Here is an 18,441-nt window from a genome sequence, read left to right as displayed (position 1 = left end):
TCTGGGTTTGAGCCCAGTGGTTAACAGGGGCCTTTCTTTGTAGAATTTGCATGTTCTGTCTGTGTGGGTTTGCTCTGGTTTCCCTTTCAGTCTAAGGATGAGGTTGATTGGCTACTCCAAGTTGCCCATAGGTGTGTATGTGTTCCTGCCACCAGATGAGGGTTTGAGTCCCTCTGATGTGTTGTTTTCACCCAAGAGAATTCAGGGAAGCTTTCTGGATTGCTGACCTTCAACTATGAGGATGGCAAAAGACAGTATATTATAATATGCATTTAAATAATGTTCAGGAAGTAAATATGTAATGAGCGGGGTCCATGGAATTTATTCTCGAGTTAAAGGAGACCCAAGAACAAAAAGTTTGAGAACTCCTGATCTGACACCATGGTTCTCAAAGTGGGATCCAGGGACTCCAGGTATACGTGAAGCATAGCCAAGGGGGCCTGTCAATTTTTGATTTTGTTACAGTGGTGGAAACTACAACACGTTATCAAAATTATTATATTTAGGGGTCCAAGCATGTAAGTCAACTAATTTGTTTTATCAGTGGAATGTTAAGGAGTGGTGGCTCAACAGGTTAAGGCCGTGGGTTATGCTAGAATCAAATTCAGGCTGATTTTATCATGGCTGATATACTTCCTACATCTGGCCTGAATATGAACCCTGATGAAAAGTTTAGCATGTCAGGACTTTCTTGTATTTTCTCACCTAGTTTGATAACTCCTACAACATAGCTATGATCGGCAATTTCTTGACCATCATCCTCAATGACATGCAAGGATGTGAACGATGATTGGTCAGGGTCAAATTTGTAGTGTTGCCAGTCTCCTGACCAAGACACATCAAGAATTTATGGCATTATGATCTGATGTACCGGTGGCGACCATCGTGAAAGACAAAAATAATGTGTTATCTGATCCTGGCATTACTGATTGAAGGGTCGGGAGTTCAAGCCCTAGCATCACCAAGTCTGCACAATTGGGCCCTTGAGCAAGGCCCTTTCTTCACCCTACTGGCTGAACCTCGATGTAAGTTCAGGAATAGAAGAATGTATGGTTCCAAAAACAAAAAACAAAGCAAAACTCTGAATAATGTTCCTGTAATAAATCCATGCTGAGGAAAGTCTGTAGAATTTATTGTGGAGTTAAAGGTGTCCTTGGCTACAAAAAGTTCGAGAAGTCCTGCTTTAACCCAGGCGGTGTAGTGGTTAGCACTGTTGCCTCACAGCAAGAAGGTTCTGGGTTCAAGCCTAGTTGTTCTAGTAGCCTAGAGCGTGCATGTTCTCTTCATATCTGCGGGGGTTTCCGAAAGACATGCAGGTTAGACTAATTGGTGACTCTAAATTGATCATGAATGTGAATGGTTGTGTGTCTCTATGTGTCAGCCCTGTGATGACCTGGCGACTTGTCCAGGGTGTACCCCACCTCTCACCCATAGTCAGCTGGGATAGGCTCCAGCTTGCCCGTGACCCTGCACAGGATAAGCGGCTACAGATAATGGATAGATGATCTAACCCCTGGCGGCACGGTGGTGTAGTGGTTAGCACTGTCGCCTCACAGCAAGAAGGTCCTGGGTTTGAGCCCAGTGGCCGGTGAGGGCCTTTCTGTGTGCATGTTCTCCCCGTGTCTGCGTGGGTTTCCCCCACAGTCCAAAGACATGCAGGTTAGGCTAATTGGTGGCTCTAAATTGACTGTAGGTGTGAATGGTTGTTTGTCTATGTGTCAGCTCTGCGATAACCTGGCAACTTGTCCAGGGTGTACCCCGCCTCTTGCCCATAGTCAGCTGGGATAGACTCCAGCTTACCTGCGACCCTGTAGAACAGGATAAATGGTTACTGATAATGGATGCACTAACCCCATGGCACGGTGGTGTAGTGGTTAGCACTGTTGCCTCACAGCAAGAAGGTCCCACCAAGGCCCTGTCTGTGTGGAGTTTGCATGTTCTCCCCGTGTCTGCGTGGGTTTCGCCCACAGTCCAAAGACATGCAGGTTAGGCTAATTGGTGGCTCTAAATTGACTGTAGGTGTGAATGGTTGTTTGTCTATGTGTCAGCCTTGCGATAACCTGGCAACTTGTCCAGGGTGTACCCCGCCTTTCACCCGTAGTCAGCTGGGATAGACTCCGGCTTACCTGCGACCCTGTAGAACAGGATAAATGGTTACTGATAATGGATGCACTAACCCCGTGGCACGGTGGTGTAGTGGTTAGCACTGTTGCCTCACAGCAAGAAGGTCCCACCAAGGGCCTGTCTGTGTGGAGTTTGCGTGTTGTCCACATAGGTTTCCCCCACAGTTTAAAGACATGCAGGTTAGGTTAATTGGTGGCTCTATATTGACTGTAGGTGTGAATGGTTGTTTGTCTCTGTATCAGCCCTGCGATAACCTGGTGACTTATCCAGGGTGTACCCCGCCTCTCGCCCATAGTCAGCTGGGATAGGCTCCAGCTTACCTGCGACCCTGTAGAACAGGATAAATGGTTACTGATAATGGATGCACTAACCCCGTGGCACGGTGGTGTAGTGGTTAGCACTGTTAGGTTAGGATAATTGGTGGCTCTAAATTGACCGTAGGTGTGAATGGTTGTTTGTCTCTGTATCAGTCCTGCGATAACCTGGCGATTTGTCCAGGGTGTACCCTGCCTCTTGCCCATAGTCAGCTGGGATAGACTCCAGCTTGCCTGTAGAACAGGATAAGCAGCTATGGATGGATGGATGGATGGATGGATCTAACCCCCACACTCATTATTAGAGACACAGTGTCGTGCTCGCACCGTTAATGATGGACCTGTAGGTGGCGCTGCTTTCACATTTTGTCCTAACGGCACACCTCCATAGCGTTGATGGGAGTGTTTATCCGGAGCAACTCCTTTCTGTTTTACCCGGCTGCGGTCATTTATTGCTGAGATCAGTCCTGGTGTTTTTGTCTCCGGTTCGAGTGGAGTCCCGGTCCTCGTGTCCTCGTGCTGCTGCTTGTCTGGGAGGCTGAAAACCATCACCGCTGTGTCCAGTGTTCACAGGTGACATCTCAGTGTCTGTAGAGGACAGAAGTCAGCCGGGGACGAGGATCCGTGTCAATCGGTAGGGCATTGGTTTATTTGATCATCTTTTAAACAGACTGCAGATGTGAGTGTTCGAGGATGTGTCACAGTAGGGACTCATTTCTGTGTTGGGGTAAGGTTTTAATCCCAAGTATCAAGTCGTTTGCAGTCTTGTTTTTGTTTGTTTGTTTATTATTATTATTATTATTATTATTATTATTATTGGGCTATTCTTACACCTGACCCTGGCTTTTATTTCTATCATGAAGAGGAATTGTATGTAACATGTAACATAAATCTCCAGTAGGCCTTTTGCTTTGCAGTCAAGCTTTATTCTGTTCTATTCTATTCTATTCAACCACATATATGGATTACTCCACCATCATAAACAATAATTCAGTTCAAAATCCTGTTTTGACATGAAAAAGCCACGCATGTGTGGAGTGAATGAATACAATATTAGGTCTAGGTTTATTTGGCACGTCCTGTTGGGCACTACTGGGGTTGGTAAATGAATTTAACTGTTCTGTTTTTTACTTTTTTTTTTTTCATGATGGCTATATGAGCAATTGTCACACTATGTCTATTGTATTCTATTCTATAATAGTCTAAATTAAAAAAAAAGTACTCAAAGTGTTTTTTTTTTTTTTTCCTATAACAGACTGAAGCACACTACTGAGCCCAATAGGCATTGTCTGGAATTCAGTGGAAGTGATGTAAAAGGGGGTGGGACGAAGGTGTAGTGGTTAGCACTGTCGTCTCACAGCAAGAAGGTTCTGGGTTCGAGCCCAGCGGCCGACAAGGGCCTTTCTGTGTGGAGTTTGTATGTTCTCCCCGTGTCCCGTGGGTTTCCTCCGGGTGCTCCGGTTTCCCCCACAGTCCAAAGACATGCAGGTTAGGTTAACTGGTGACTCTAAATTGACCGTAGGTGTGAATGGGAGTGTGAATGGTTGTCTGTGTCTATATGTCAGCCCTGTGTGACCTGGTGACTTGTCCAGGGTGTACCCCACCTTTCGCCCATAGTCAGCTGGGATAGGGTCCAGCTTGCCTGCGACCCTGAAGAACAGGATAAAGTGGCTAGAGATAATGAGATGAGACTGAAGCACACTACTGAGCCCAATAGTCATTGTCTGGAATTCAGTGGAAGTGATGTAAAATGGGGTGGGACGGAGGTGTAGTGGTTAGCACTGTCGCCTCACAGCAAGAAGGTTCTGGGTTCGAGCCCAGCGGCCGGCAAGGGCCTTTCTGTGTGGAGTTTGCATGTTCTCCCCGTGTCTGCGTGGGTTTCCCCCACAGTCCAAAGACATGCCGGTTAGGTTAATATACAGTAGGACAGCCTTGGGCTGAGGTGCCCTTGAGCGAGGCACCTAACTCCCAACTGCTCCCCAGGTGCTGTTAGCATGGCTGCCCACTGTTCTGGGTATGTGTGTGTGCTCAATGCTTACGTGTGTGTTCACTGCTTCAGGTGGGTTAAACGCAGAGAGGAAATTTCACAAGTGTGTGATGAATAAAGTTGTGCTTTCTTTTCTTTCTTTCATCTGCATGGGTTTCCTCCGGGTGCTCCGGTTTCCCCCACAGTCCAAAGGCATGCAGTTAGGTTAACCAGCTACTCCAAGTTGTCCATAGGTGTGAATGGTTGAGAGGAGAAAACTTCTATAATAATCCAGTAGAAGGCAATGGGAAACCACTACTGTAATTCTTCCCTAGAAACTTTGATGGCTGAAGCTGTCAGAGCAGGCCTGTCTCCCATCAGGTGGAACACTGAAGAAGAAGATGTAAGACAATTAATCTCCTTTGAACATGTGCACGTTTCTTAAATCACCAGTAGGATAGGTAATGCCGGGATCAGACTACACAAATTCAGCCTGATCTTGACATGATTTTTTTCATGTTTGACAAATTCCCAGTTGCTGATATATTAATTCCTAAATATGAACATCGAGAACAATGAACAGGTCTTGTAGTATGATATAATCGAAGAACAACAATGTGGAATCTGGGACGCCTCACAACACCCCAAAGAAAAGTCTAACACATAGGACGTTTTTGTATTTTCTTGCCTAGTCTGACAACTTCTACGATATGTTCCATGATAGCTACGTTTGATGATTTCTTGATCCTTCTTCCTGGTGACACCCAAGGATGTGAACCATACCTGGTCAGCGTCAAACTTGTAGTGTTGTCAGTCTCCTGATCAACACACAGTAAAAATTTATGGCACTATGATTGCCTAATCTGACATGGTGACTATTGTGAAAGACAAAAATATTGTATGGACTGATCCTGGCATAATAGAAAGATAATATCCTGTCTCAGATGGTTATTGTGTGCCTTTTATATTAAATCATAGGTATATACCTGTTCTTATGAATGGCACATTTTCTGCTCCAATGATCAAGCCATTAGATCCTATTAGACAGCTGTTAACAAGAGTTGAAAAAAATAACAAGGAAAAGTGATGTCTATGTTAACAGTGGACATGATAGATGATGTTCATTCCCTCATCTTTCATTCATCTTCAGTTTATGTTGGTCACTGAATTCAGAGCCTGGCGTGGAAATGCTAGGCATGAAGCATGAACACACCCTGGATGGGATGCCAGTCCATTGCAGGGCACCATACTCACACGCTGACACTTTTTTCCCCTCTCTGTTCCACCTGAATGGTTTATTCATAAAACCTATTTGGCGCTGTTATTCATTCTATGTCTCCAGAGACCATGATGAATAGAGATCCAGCTTGTTTTCTGTAGGTCCACTGAGTCATTTTTGAGTTGGATGGAAAGTCCAAAGTCTAGAAGTCTCCAAGTCGTCAAGCTGCACAGCTTTTTTTTCTTTCTTTCTTTCTTTTTTTCCCCCTATAATGCAGTAGTGTATTTTCAATGGACCTTCTGTACTTAATGCTTCCCAGCTACATGTAGTAAAAACTTGACTGTTTCATATCTGGTACAACCAGTTCGATCAATTTTCACTGTTTACAACTTACAAGACAGTAAAAATATCACATAGGGTTATATGTAGGCTTCTCTAGAGCAGTAGAGCACGATAGAAAGGGCATAACAACCTGAGATTTTCTTAGCGTGGTTTTCTATCGTACTGGTATACCTTCACTTCCTGCTTCTGATACATGTGACAAGAATATGACAAGGAAATGTTAAAATAGTGTTCTTTGGTGAGGTCATATCATCATGGATCAGAATTCTTTGACGTAGTGTCTCAGCTATAGAGGTGAATAGTTGTTCACACTCATCTCATCTCATCTCATTATCTCTAGCCGCTTTATCCTGTTCTACAGGGTCGCAGGCAAGCTGGAGCCTATCCCAGCTGACTACGGGCGAAAGGCGGGGTACACCCTGGACAAGTCGCCAGGTCATCACAGGGCTGACACATAGACACAGACAACCATTCACACTCACATTCACACCTACGGTCAATTTAGAGTCACCAGTTAACCTAACCTGCATGTCTTTGGACTGTGGGGGAAACCGGAGCACCCGGAGGAAACCCACGCGGACACGGGGAGAACATGCAAACTCCGCACAGAAAGGCCCTCGCCGGCCACGGGCTCAAACCCGGACCTTCTTGCTATGAGGCGACAGCGCTAACCACTACACCACCATGCCGCCAGTTGTTCACACTATGAACACTAAACGTATTAACTACTTAGATTTAATCTGTAGAAGTTTCACTCATGCGTTACATTAATGGCATTTAGCAGACACTTTTATCCAGAGCGACATACAACATACCCAGAGCAGCCTGGGGGTTAGGTGCCTTGCTCAAGGGCCTTGCTTCAGCCATTCCTGCTGGTCCAGGGAATCGACCTGGTAACCTTTTGATCCCAAAGCCACTTCTCGAACCATTAGGTCACGGCTTCCCCCATGCTGTGGCTGAAACCTGTGGCTTAACTTTTAAATGTTATAGAAGGCTTTCTAGCAGGTAGACAATATTATATACCAGCTATCATCACACAGTCTCCTGGATAACTAATTTGTAATTTAAGACAAAGTGAATCAGCAGACAAACAAGCTTAGGAAATAAGTCCTTTGATGGAGTTGAATGCATTAGGTCTTATTCACATACTGTGACTATTTCGAGAAACTCTTGAACCTTTTTTTTTTTTTTTACATGACCATAGTGATGTCGGTAACCACATTCATACACGTGACTCGTGTTATGTTGTTAAGCACTGGGTTTTACTTAAACCTGCAGGGCTCTCTGTACTCTTCTAATCTAATTTAGACCCCATATGTTTCCCTTTAAGAGATCTTTCCATGTTTAAAACATCTAACAATCAGAGATTCTGTGTAAATGTTATTTGGAACTTGTCCCCTACTATGTGGCATTGCAGTGTTCATTTCATTTTGGCAGCCCATGTTCGTGTAAAGCATATGTTTACAAGTTCAGCTGCGTCAAAAACTAGGTGACATTTCTGGGGAGAAAAAAAGCCTTGAAATGATTTCCCCCTGAAACGCTACCTGGTGAAACCAGACATCACTGAAACTATTCTCAAGAAACATCCTCAACTAAGAGACTATAAACAGAACTGTATAATCTATGTACTCTAATGTCCCAGTTACAGCTGAGAAATATACGTTATGCCGCAGGTTGATGTGCCTTCAGTTACTTTCATAAAGTGCCGGACTTTCCCAAGACTATTCATTACAAACTGAGTGTGATGTGTGTTTTATATCACTACCTTGAGAATGACCAAGAACAGGCTTATGAGGAAGTGCTTTAAACTTAAACCCTCACATCTGGAAACCCACACTAGTTATATTGGCCTGAACACCCAGAGAATTACGTATTCACACCCAGTCCATCAAATGAGTCCAAACCCTGACCTCAGTCCTGTTGGGATTTGTACACTGTGACATAACTGAACTTTGTATCAAGAGCCATATAGTCAATAATCGGTGGCAGCACACACAATACAAGATGGTGCACTGCCCCTATTATCCATTTTAAGAGCAGGTTTAGGTTGACATTTAGGAGAGTGGGTGAAATCGAGATGCTTAATCCTGTTAGTTAGTGGGAACTGAAATAAACCAAATGAAGTGGTTGTTGTTCCATGTAGACTCCTAAAAGACAAAAACATGTATTCATGTATTTTTGTCTTCTATCATGGTTCATAAGAAGGAATTGGGTCAGGCTGGGTAATGTTCTATAAAACTCATATACATAAATCATTGCTGTCACTGCGCTTATACTATTTAGAATTTTTGTAATCTATGATTAGTATATTAATGTTATAATTAAATAAACGAGACCGTCAGTGATGGTGTAGCTCACTCCGGCCCCGTCTAGTCCAGAAGGAACAATCTAAAGTGGGCCACCTTGTGCAATAAATGTTGCAAGCTATATACACTATATACAAGCTATATATAGAAGCTATATCCACCCTAGGAATACCGACCTATTTGCCAGAAAGAATCCAAAACGGCGAGGAATTGACCGAGAAGAAGTGATTTTTGTCGAACTTCTCATTAAGGCTTAATTAATCCATAGCTTCATTAATAATTGTAATTGATCAAATCTGAGTAGAAGTTATATGCACCCTAGGTCCCCCTACCTTCATGCCAGAAAGAATCAAAATCGGTGAAGAATTGAGGGAGAAGAAGCGATTTGTGTGAAAACTGCTCATCAGGGCTTAATTACTCCATATCGTTATTATTAATTGCAATTGTGCAAATTTGGGTAGAACTACACTACCGTTCAAAAGTTTGGGGTCACTTTGAAATGTCCTTATTTTTGAAAGAAAAGCACTGTTCTTTTCAATGAAGATCACTTTAAACTAATCAGAAATCCACTCTATACATTGCTAATGTGGTAAATGACTATTCTAGCTGCAAATGTGTGGTTTTTGGTGCAATATCTCCATAGGTGTATAGAGGCCCATTTCCAGCAACTATCACTCCAGTGTTCTAATGGTACAATGTGTTTGCTCATTGCCTCAGAAGGCTAATGGATGATTAGAAAACCCTTGTACAATCATGTTAGCACAGCTGAAAACAGTTGAGCTCTTTAGAGAAGCTATAAAACTGACCTTCCTTTGAGCAGATTGAGTTTCTGGAGCATCACATTTGTGGGGTCGATTAAATGCTCAAAATGGCCAGAAAAATGTCTTGACTATATTTTCTATTCATTTTACAACTTATGGTGGGAAATAAAAGTGTGACTTTTCATGGAAAACACAAAATTGTCTGGGTGACCCCAAACTTTTGAACAGTAGTGTATATGCACCCCAGGCAGACCTACCTTCTTGCCAAAAAGAATAAAAATCAGCGAAGAACTGGGAGAGAAGAAGTGATTTTCATGAAATGTGGACGACGCTGGATGATGGACAACACATGATAGCATAAGCTCATCGCCTGTCGGCCAGATGAGCTAATAATATTGACTGGCGTTTTTCATGGTATATCAGATATATTCCCTTCAGCTAGCATGATATTGAACGAGTTGAAGCAGAGTTCAATATCATGCTAGCTGAATGGAATATATCTGATGTACCATGAAAAACGCCAGTCAATATTATTATTATTGTTATTGTTATATGTACACATTCCTTTTGGGTGTTCAACGTGTCTTTCTCTTTCAAAATTCTCTCAAAACCTTCCGTATTTAACGAAGCAAACCTGGCGGCCATGTTTGTTTACAAATTGTCCCAGTCGCTCGCTAGCGCGGAAGTTTTACATCTCCGACGTGTGACGTCATGTTGCTCATTCTCCATTGGGTTGAGTGATGTAATACACATAGGATAAGTGATATGCTAACAATATTGCATGCTATCAAACCAAATGACTGAAACCCGCTAGAAGGGAATAGAACACTCATTTTTATTCCATGGAAAAAGTGTCCTGTATGTATAATAATTGCTAATAAATAATGTAAAATAAATATTATAGTTGTCTTATAATTCTTCACAGGTTATTGTTAGTTATGGCATTCTACTGAATAGTGACACTTGTTACAACATGATTATAAGTTATGAAGAAATTATTTTTACAGTATAGTATTCAAGCTTTATATGTTTTATAAAAGAGTTTATAAAAATGCTTATAAGGAATCATTACCAAATGACAAAGATGTTCATACTGTTATTATGATTTATGAAGATGGGCTTCATAGAAATTGTTTCCAGGAATAATTTACCATAATAACAGTTGTAATGTGGTGAATGTAGTAAATGCATTTTTTTTTCAACATTATAGTGTAGACATGTCTCGCAAAAGTCCCAAAAAGTCCAAGTATAGAACTAAAAATATAAGAGCATTGTCCAGCTACGGTATTCTCATAATGTCTTTGCCACAGTGAGACTTTGAGCAAAAATGGGAAGCGAAGACACAAAAATACGCAGTAGTCACTTCCTATTACTGAGTTCAACAGCATGTAAGCTACCACTTACTGGCAACATGGTTGGTTTCCCTCTTTATGCATTCCTCACTTAATGAAGATTTGCTTGTCAGGTCAAACTAAGCTGAATCTGCAGATAGTTGGAATACCTCTTCTTAATGAAGTTGCATTGGGACATGCTTTGCTACATCATTGGTCCAGCCTCCTGTTGAATTAGTACTCTGTCATGATGCCTATGGCATTGTAACGACTTTACATGAACTAATGATTTTTTATTAGGTCACTGGTGGAGTCAGGGTGCCGCTCAGAAAAGATGATGGTGTAATCTGCTTCGTATACAAGAGTGCGCATACCCATCTCTGATCCACTACTAGATCCCAGCCTAGTTTGGTGAATTTACTGTATGAACAAGCCTGAACCTGGTCATTAACCGAAATGAATCTGATGTGTTTGAACATGAACCTCAATAAAGGGTGTATCCCCCACACTGGTGTTCTTATTAGAATTCATTTTAACAGGTAAAGTCAGTTGGCAAAACATTAAACGGTATGTCTGGGATGATGCACGTAAGAGTTATGTGCAGAGAATTTTGCAACTTTTGGCTACCTACTGGATCATTTTGCTGAGAAGTTTCCATATTAAAAAGGGAATTTCATGTGTCACGTGTCGTTCGGAAAGCACAGGTGGACAAATCATAAATTCAACCAGCAATGCCATGGAGGAAGCCATGGCCTAATGGTTAGCGAAGCAGCTTTGGGACCAAAAGGTCACCAGTTTGATTCCCTGGACCAGCATGAATGGCTGAAGTACCCTTGAGTAATGAACCTAACCCCCAACTCCTCTGGGTATGTTATACGTCGCTCTGGATAAGAGCATCTGCTAAATGCTAGTAATGTAATGAGAAGCTCCGATGTTCTTGCCTAGTCATGTTTTTGTTCCCCAGAAACCTAATTGTCGAGGCTAATGTTATAACACATGATGAGTTAGCTAGTTCAGTACATTGATGGAGACTAAAAGTAACAAATTAGTACATGAATATTATCCTCTTCAAAGAAAGTTTCTAATTCAGCACATCATCTTTGCACCATCAAGAAAAACTCGGATCATTGTATGGTGACGTTATTGTGTTCAGCTTTGTCAGTATTTCCACATACCTCTTTGTTAGCTCATCTGATCATAAGGCCGATGAGCTGTCGCCATGTTGTGGCATCCGTCATTCGTCATCCACAATTCAGTTAAATTGTATCTCCTTCGTCAGTTCTCCACGGATTTCTGTTCCGATTGTTTTGTTTGAAAGAACTCATCACTCCGCACAAAACTTGGTCATTGTTTTGTCAATTTTTTTGCTAACGAGTTAGTAATTAGGCCAAATTAACAAATTTTCCAGGCCTCCCACTAGAATTTTGTCTCCCCTCTCATTTCTGATCCAATTCCAGTTCTGGTTGATGTTTTGGGTAGATCTTCCCTTGAGGAATAAAACTTGGTTGCTTGTTTGTTGATTTTCCTGTTGTGAACAATTTGTTTACAGCTTTGTTTATTTTCAGTTAAATCATATCTCGGGGTGGCACGGTGGTGTAGTGGTTAGCACTGTCGCCTCACAGCAAGAAGATCCGGGTTCGAGCCCCGTGGCTGGCGAGGGCCTTTCTGTGTGGAGTTTGCATGTTGTCCGCGTGGGTTTCCTCCGGGTGCTCTGGTTTCCCCCACAGTCCAAAGACATGCAGGTTAGGTTAACTGGTGACTCTAAATTGACCGTAGATGTGAGTGTGAATGGTTGTCTGTGTCTATGTGTCAGCCCTGTGATGACCTGGTGACTTGTCCAGGGTGTACCCCGCCTTTCGCCCGTAGTCAGCTGGGATAGGCTCCAGCTTGCCTGCGACCCTGTAGAACAGGATAAAGCGGCTAGAGATGATGAGATAAGATGAGAAATCATATCTCCTCCCTGAATTCTCAATGGATTTTAGTTCTGATTTGTTTTGTTTGAAAGAACTAGACCTTCTATAGAAAACTTGGTTGTTGTATTGACAAATTTTTGCTAATGAACTGCTAATCAGGTCAACTTCACAAATTTTTTGGGCTTCTCATTAGAATTGCATCTCTTCTTGCAGTTCTCACTCGATTTCAGTTCTGATCGATGTTTTGGGTAGGTCTTCCCTCAGGGAACAAAACTTGGTAATTTTATTTGTTGATTTTTTTTTTCTTGTTGTAAGCAATTTGTTTATGACTTTTTATTTTCAGTTAAATCATATCTCCTCCCTCAGTTCTCAATAGATTTCAGTTCTGATTGTTTTATTTGAAAGAACTAGACCTTTTGCACAAAACTTGGTCATTGTATTGTCAATTTTTTGCTAACAAATTAGTAATAGGGTCAACTTAACACATTTTCTTCTGACTAGGATTGTATCTCCTCTCTCATTTATCATGCGAATTCAGTTCTGATGGATGTTTTGGGTCAATCTTCCCTCGGGGAGCAAAATTTAGTCCTTTGTTGAGTTTCCTGTTGTAAACAATTTGTTGTGGAGGTTGGTCCTCTCTCACATTGTCACATTTCAGTTCTGTTTGATGTTTTGGTAGTTATGGTTGTTTCGATGGCAGGCCAGATGAGCTACTATGTCCCTGACGTTCTGGGATATAAATCTAATATACCATGCACTCTGAGGCTCCAGTAATTATGGATTCTCTTCAGTGACTGGCGTAGTACTATTTTCTGACAGGCGCAGCCAGTCACCTCAGAGAATCCGTAATTTCTACCGGAACCTCTCGGTGCATGGTATATCTGATTATTATTCTATCCACATTCACTGGATATGAGCAATCGTGCACTCTGATTGGCTACTCTACTACTAGGCTATCAGCTCATATACTGTGAGTATAGAAAAACAAAATGGTGGATCGTGTTACTGAACCAATCGAGGACGAAATAAAAACTCTACTCGAAAACAAACCCCCCAAAATACAAAAAAAAATCAACAAAATGGAGAATAAAAGTATTTGATGGTAAAAATGTATCTTTTTTTTATTTTCAATAATTATTATAGCATTTTTCACAAATTACTCCTGTCATTTCATTGGTTCATTTACATTCTTCATCTGTAGGAAATAAAATGTGGGTTTTTTTTTATTTAGACTGGTTCAAAAGCTCAAAGAAGTTTGAAAATTACACAACTGAAATGTCCAAGGAAGAATTAAATAAATGTCCAAAGCTATTCTATACCTCGGCACGACAGTAAGACAGCACTTTCTACAAAAAACCAAAACAAAACACTAAAGTCAATTCATGCAGCCGTCGATAGGTTTTTAAGAAGCGGAAATTATTTCGTCGGATGTTTTGTATGAAGTTTTTATTTAGCAAATTTGCAATAAAAATAAAAATACTCTATTTTTAAAAATCCGGTGACTGTGGATAGAATAAAACAGTTATTCCAGGAAATCGAGTCGTACATGACTTATAGCTACCTCGGTGCTATGCGCCTCGTCAGCTATCAGCTCATGTACGACTCGATTTCCTGGAATAACTGTTAAATATTTGTTACCTACTTGCTATTTTCTCCCAGTTTTCCAGCCAGTATAAGAATAACACTTTATGAACATCTGAAAATAACTAACCAGAACTGTTCTCTGAATGCATTTGATATTGTTTTGGACGTTTCTTATGGCTGATGATCTAGTGAAGATTTGGACTAAGGCAAATTGTGATTTTGCACCATACCTTTTATATGCGTGGTTGTTTTTTTTTTTAAAAGTCATCTACTGCCACTGATGGTACTTGTAAGTAAGGGAAGATCCCCGACAACACTATTGCATGCTGCAGCAATGCAAATCTTTTTTTGGTGGTATTTGTGGCAAAAGCAGCACCTCATGCAAGCTTCATAGTTGGAGAAAAAAAAATCATGAAGCTGTTCTTGTTTTTCTTTAAAACCTAAAGATCGACATATCTCTTTCTGTAATGTTTTGAGAACCTTTCCCAGCCAGGCACCGTTTCGTTATTTATCATGGTAGTGTTCATGTTACATCATGATAATGTGCAAACTGGCAGTGGGTTGCATTTATTAGGACTTTGTCTTTGTCAGGAGAATAGGACTACAATCTTAGAACAGAGAATAAGATTATAGCCTAATATTAGAATATTATCATCTCCCGTCTCCTCCATAAGGATACTTTCTGAAACACATTCTGTCTCTTTACATGTGGCAAAGATGTGGAATTTGATAATGGTGAGAAGAAATGTAGGTCAGAGAGAGAGCAGTAGGTTTAAGGCATGTTTTGTTTTTTTCGTCAGGGTACATCGGGTTTTAAGTGCCTTCATAGACCGCATTCGCTTTCATCTTTCAAAGGCATTGAGGTCACACAATGCAAGGAGATTGGGCTGGTTAGAATAACCTGCTGGCTATCCTTTCTTCATAAGTACACCATATTTTGTGTAGTATCATGAATTTGGTTTTGCGTGAGCATTATTAGACCAATTTTTGCATTCTGTAAGGAATATAAACACTTTGATGTGAACGCTGATAGCTGATATAAGGGCACGTGAGAGGAAATATGCAAGATGACTGAGCATAGGTTGTTTTGGTCGAATGAGTGCTAGATGCAGCGTGCCACATTTCTAAACAACCTGGTACAATATTTCTTGAAGAAAATGGTTTGATGTGTGGCACGACAAGAGTTTTCTTCTTAACACAGATGAAACATGTATTTTAGGATTTGATGCAAAACCCTCTTGACTCCTTGAGCTTTATTGATCATGGTCCCAAACAACTGAACACTGTCCAAAACAATGTTCTGTATTGTTTTCCCTGCTGCCTTTACTTATGATAATGAATTCTGATAAGAACGTTATCACGCGTGTACTTTAGTCATGTGGCTATGTCTACATTGAATGTAGCACTGGAGACGATTCCAAAACAAAATTATGTAAACGCTAATCTGCATGGATTGTCAAACAGAAACCATCACAAGCCATGTTCAGATTCTAGACACTTCAGTTTACATACAAGAACGTCTAATGTAAAAACAACAATGAAGCATAAAAGCTACAAGAAATACATAACATGAAACCCCATTTAAACCATATTACAAATGTTTGAACCAGAGATGTCCACGAGCACCGGCGACCGGCAGTTTTCTCCACTTACACAAATGGTCTGCGCTGGCGACTCGATCCCAGAAAAAATAAAAACTTGCCTTTCAATGTTCAAGCAATTTATATCATCTCTGCTGCCCAGAGTTTGCTGCAAATCCAATTATTTCACCATAAAATTGTCTTTGATTCGGGTTTAGTATGACCGGAAGCGACGCCATATTTGTTGATTACTTCTCACGCTCTGACTGGCTGAGCCGGACCATGTGACCACTCCGTAGCAGACGATGGTAAAGATGCAGTTGGTGGTTGTTGCAGACGATTTCACTCGGTTTTCACAAAATGCCACCGAAGAAGAAACTAAAACCTTCCGTGGACCAAATAATATAAAGTCTGTTTTCTGCAGGTTTGTACATATAAATTGTAATTCTCATCTCATCTCATTATCTCTAGCCGCTTTATCCTGTTCTACAGGGTCGCAGGCAAGCTGGAGCCTATCCCAGCTGACTACGGGCGAAAGGCGGGGTACACCCTGGACAAGTCGCCAGGTCATCACAGGGCTGACACATAGACAACCATTCACACTCACATTCACACCTATGGTCAATTTAGAGTCACCAGTTAACCTAACCTGCACGTCTTTGGACTGTGAGGGAAACCGGAGCACCCGGAGGAAACCCACGCGGACAACATGCAAACTCCGCACAGAAAGGCCCTTGCCGGCCACAGGGCTCGAACCCAGACCTTCTTGCTGTGAGGCGACAGCGCTAACCACTACACCACCGTGCCGCCCCTAAATTGTAATTAATATTTTCATATCTAAGAATTGTTATTTTCATATCCAGAAGCTACCCAGAGTACCAAAGTTCTCATAGAGATGATTGGTCCCTTAGCTAATGCTTCATACTTTATAAAGTACAAGTGCAAATAGCTAATTGTGTGCAAATATTTATACTGAAATTAAAACTATATACAATACACAATACCACACCAGAAGCACATCAAGTATATCATATATGCACCAAATAAGCTCACCATGTAGTTATGTTACAGAGTCAGGCAGCGTACTACAGAGGGGAACTGAGAAAGCCAAGCACACACACACACGTCTGGAGGGAAATTTCATACATATTTTGCAAGTATTTTAAAGGGAAATGGTGAGTAATTTATTAGCTGAGAATGCATTAGAAGGCATGTATGTAAATTTCAAGATTTTCTGGGGGGCAATGCCCCCAGACCCTGCTAGCATTAGCGCACCTTTGGCATGCCGCAGTGGCTTTGCCAAACACAAATTTCAGACCCCCTTACAAATTTTATTTTAATTTTTTAACCAGCTACTTCAGATTTTCTGGAGAACCCTGTTTGACTTCCAGATAGTATGCAGGGGTGCTGTATACGAAACTAGAAGTTGTGAAGATCGATTCAATTTGTCTCAACCGTATCCTGGTCAGGGTTGCAGTGACTATGGAGTCTGGGTGTAAGGCGTATACCCTGGATAGGATACCAGCCCATTGCAGAATTGCTAGCGATCCAGCATTTTGTATTAACTCGTTGAAACCATGTGAAAGTCAATGATCGGGAGGGAACCTCGAGGCCATTCCAGTATCTATTTTTTCTTAATTGTTCTTTCTCATGTACTAACCATGGAGGTGTATTTTTAAAAAATATATATTTATTCTATCCACATTCACTGGATATGAGCAATCGCACGCTCTGATTGGCTACTCTGCTACTAGGCTATCAGCTCATATACCGTGAGTAGAGAAAAACAAAATGGCGGAGCGTGTCACTGAGCCAACCGAGGACGAAATAAACACTCTACTCAAAAACAAAACCCTAAAAAATACAAGAAAAAAGAGCAACAAAATATGGAATAAAAGTATTTGATGAGAAGAACATATCTTTTTTTTTTCCAAGAATTATTATTGTAGCATTTTTCGCAAATTGTTACCATCATTTCGCCGGTTTGCTTACATTCTAAGCGGAAATGATTTTGTCGGACGTTTTGTATGAGGTTTTTATTTATCGAATTTGCAAAAAATAAAAATGCCCTGTTCCTCAAAATCTTCTGTGTTACGCGGCTCATCGGCTATCAGCTCATGTACGACTTGATGTCGTGGAATAACTTAAATAGAGACGCTTCTAAGATCTTACAAATTTTCACTGAACCTTGTGCATCAGTGTAAACTTTTACCCATAATATATCTAGAGATGGAGATGTTGAGACATCCTACATAAAGTCATTGCTTTGGCTGTATTTCATCTGCCTGTGGTTTATACACCCTGTGACTCCATCATCTTGTGATTGCGCTCCCAAACATTAGCAGCTTGTCTGGACTGGTGCTGTTGACCCATTGAAGTATGACATCATCATAGTGGCCCCTGGCATGATAAGTGGAGAGATTTTGGATGCGTCCCAGCTGCCTTCCTGTTATATCACATACACAAATGAGGCAGATCTCGCATGACTTCTGGAATAGCTCGGCTGTGATGCGATATGGGTTTTCTTGTAACAATAAGCAAAATTATGTGGCGTATAAAACGAACTGATAAATTTCATGTTTCATCTTGTAACCTTGTGTTCTTGGGGAACTATGCCTTTATGCTGTAGCGGTGTTTATTCACTTATTTTCATGTACCACTTCCCTGTCTGGCTCCAACAGATTGCTCAACTCAGCAGCTGACTTTCTTGAGGAAGCTGAGGCTAAGTTACACAGGGAGGCGGCAGGATTTGTGCTGTATGTGCATATTAAACAGGGCTTTGTGTAGAAATGTCCTTGTCTACTCATATACTTGATATTAATCTCTGTGTTCAAAATGGAAAACGACAAACGAGTCTAATGCATGCTTTTCTAGCACTTCATCCATTTTGGAACAATATTGTTTACTGACATTGTTATAGATCTTACATAAGCACACAGTTATGCTTTACCCAATAAAAGGCGACGGATCAAAACATACGCCTGCAGCTAAAATAGGGATT

General features: G+C 41.3%; 1 protein-coding gene across 1 annotated transcript in view; it reads left to right on the top strand.

The window, feature by feature from the left end:
• The first annotated feature begins 2,828 nt into the window (after positions 1 to 2,828).
• cdc42se2 (CDC42 small effector 2) overlaps positions 2,829 to 18,441 on the top strand; it is a 56,194-nt gene continuing 40,581 nt past the window's right edge. The window contains exon 1 of the mRNA XM_060909234.1: positions 2,829 to 3,072. The gene's annotated coding sequence lies outside the window, so the exon portion shown is untranslated. The remainder of the gene's footprint in view (positions 3,073 to 18,441) is intronic.

Source organism: Neoarius graeffei, chromosome 25 (genome assembly GCF_027579695.1).
Source record: "Neoarius graeffei isolate fNeoGra1 chromosome 25, fNeoGra1.pri, whole genome shotgun sequence".
NCBI lineage: Eukaryota > Metazoa > Chordata > Actinopteri > Siluriformes > Ariidae > Neoarius > Neoarius graeffei.
This window is presented reverse-complemented; position numbering and strand designations above follow the sequence as displayed.